This window comes from Triturus cristatus, chromosome 5_1, assembly GCF_964204655.1.
Source record: "Triturus cristatus chromosome 5_1, aTriCri1.1, whole genome shotgun sequence".
Lineage (NCBI taxonomy): Eukaryota > Metazoa > Chordata > Amphibia > Caudata > Salamandridae > Triturus > Triturus cristatus.
The window spans coordinates 562,997,896-563,001,000 of record NC_140587.1 but is presented as its reverse complement, the minus strand read 5'-3'; positions in this window follow the sequence as shown (position 1 = coordinate 563,001,000).

Genomic DNA, 3,105 nt, shown 5'->3' with positions numbered 1-3,105 from the left:
ATTTTGTTGCAATGTAAAGTTTTTTTTTCATTTCAATTTTGCCACAGTTTTTTTTACCACAAACTCTATTATGTAGTTTTTTCTCTTTGTTAGTCTTTGCCGGTGGATCTCCTGGATACCGTTCCTGGATGCAGTTTTTTAGTTTCGGTAAGAATATAATTTTCTTAATTTCTAACCAACTGTAGTTGGTTAGTTGGGTTATTAGTCAGGTTAGTTTGTGTAATTAGTTTTTCATTTGTAAATAGACTCTCATAGGAGATCTTCTTTGTTTTCCATTCGCCTGAAAACCATTTAACAGCTGTTGATCTTGTGAAACAATACACAGGTTGGAATTATAACCTTACCTAAAAAAGACATCAGATATTCAGATTAACTATAATATCGATGTGCTATTGGTAAGATGTAAGACATTAACTGGATCTTACCTAAAGTATACAGAGACAAATCTTTGACATGCATTGTTGGCATATAATAATGTACTTATCCAAAATCAGTACCTGAAATTCAGATCTTTTGACTATTGACTTATAATCCTCCAACAAATTCCTTTATAGTGTCTCACATCTGAAAAACCAAGATAAGTACATCTTATGAAACACTCCTCATTCTTGATAATTTGTGATACGTGTAATTAACTCATATTCTTCATTGAAATTCTAAGATAGTGTGATCCCACATTCTGAAAAAACACAACTTCCCATATCTAAAACTGAACTATGATTGTCATCTCATTGTGTTTTAAATACTGTAAGAAATTGGATTATTGGTTGGTGGTGGATGAACGAGAGTGGGGGGTGGGGGAGGGATGGGTGGGGTATGTTGGCTAACAGATAAGCTTATCATTCTAACGTTGATATGTAAAAGAATAGAACTCGACAGATGCAGGACTAAGATTTTGGTGACAATAAGGTTATAAAAAAGAATATGGAATGTATCTCAAATCCGAACATTGTGATATGTATCAATGTAACATTGTTTTAATGCATAACTAGCCACACAGATTGTTAAATGGAAAATCAATAAAGTTTGTTTAAAAAAAAAATTGGTTGGTGGTGGGTAAAAATCCTACTCAGGCAATAACCACTATCCTTGTCAGTGTGAACCTAAAAAGTCACTAAAGTAATCTGTCTTAACCCTCTGGCACCTTGGTGACATAAAGCAGCCAGTCTTAACTTAGAGGCATTGTGTAAAGTATTTATTAAGCACAGAAATAGTAATAGAGTGAAAACACAACACAAGAAATATCCCAAACCAAACTAGAAAAGTAGAGTCAATTTTAATAAACAAACTTATACCACATCCACAAAAATTCAGTTAGTACAACCGGAGATATGCAATGTCAAGGTTTTTGTTAAAATAGCACCTAAAAGCACAAAGCGCCCCTCAAGGCCATCTGGTTGCGTTAGACCGGGGGAAAGTCACAAGTTCAGGCCTACAGTCATGAGCGCGTGGCTTGGTCCTGCTTGAAAGCTACCTTCAAAGTCTGGCACAAAATGTTCTGTCTGTGTGGAAGAGGCTGCGAGGAGCAGGTAGAGCATTGTGGATGGTCGTAGCAGTAGTGCATACAGCTGGCTGGGCATTGCAGGCTATCATTACTGTGCAAAAGAAACAATTGATGGATGGAATGCTGGACAATGCAAGGATTCACCCCCAGTCACAAGGATCTAGGTTAAATCCATCATTCTTTTGCTCACCACACTACTCCAGTTTGGACCCAGCCTTATGCAAATCAGTCTTGACCCTGTTCCTGGTGGGAACAGTCCAGCCCGAACTGCCAAGCCAGGTCCTCCCTGGACCGGAAACAAGCATCCTGGGACCGGTTTCAGGGCATCATCCTTCATCAGCCAGGCTAGAATGAATCCAGTGGTGTAGTGAGCACAGGACTGTTCCCATTGGGCACGGGTCAAGACTAATTTGCATATGGCTGGGTTCAAACTGGAATAGCATGGTGGCAAAAAAACGATGGATTTAGGCCCAGATCTCTGTAATGGGGTGAATGTATGACATTGTTCTGCATTCTGTCCATCAATTGTTGTTTTTGCATTTATCATTGCTGTAGCGCAAAGAGGTGGTTGGGCATCACGGATGGTTGTTGCATTGATGATCACTGCAGGCTGTCATTGCAGTAGCTCAAAGTGCATCTCTCCCTTTTCCGGTGTTCCCTGTCACACGAAGAGCAAGTTTAATTGGAGCTTTGCATTGGTGGTTTTTGTAGGTGGAAGAGTCTGGTGCAAACAAACCCGTTTGAGGTCGCAAAACTTACGGAATTTCATCTTTTCTTGCAGAGGATTACACTCTGATGCCAGTCAAGCGTCCATGACGTGGGGATGCACCTCTTGGGGATTAGGGATTCACTCCAGCAGAGGCAGGCAGGTCCAGTTGCATCAGGTCAGCTGGGTAGTCGCAGGGATGCCTCTGTAGCTTGTTGTGTCCTTGTAGCTCCCACAGGAGGTCAGCCAAGTGATCCATGGAGTCACTTTGGTTAGCCGAGGATGTAGGGCAGCAGGTCCAGTCTTCCTTCTCAGAGAGCAAGGCAGTCCTTCAAGCAGCAGAACAGTCATATGACACCAGGGCTGTCCTGAAACGTCCACCAGTCCAGGAGTGTTCTAATGAGTGGCTGTGTAGGTCCAAAATGCATACCTGGTGCCACCCTTTGGTGGCTTGGGTAATCCCTGTCCTACCCCCACATCTGGTTCTGGACAGTTCTTGGCTATTCCTCGTACCCCCTTTGTGTTACTGTCTGGAAGCAATACACAAACCCCAACAGCAGCGCCATTCACAATCAAGTGACCTAGGACAATGGTAGAAGGCACAAATGGTCAAGACTAAAATTGCCAACATTCTAAAAGTGGCATTTTCAGAATTGTGAATTATAATAATCCAACTTTACAATTAAAAAGGACTAAATTGCAATTCATTTGAAACTAAACAGCATAGCTCTATCTCCTCCCAATCAAAAGTTAGCACTTCTTAAATGTAACTGTAAAACAACTTTAGGAGTTTTTCACTGCCCGGACATGTAAAACTTATACCCATATGTCCTACTTTCTAAATGCCATGCACCGTGCCCTGTGGGTGGATAGAGCCTACCTTAGAGGTGACCTA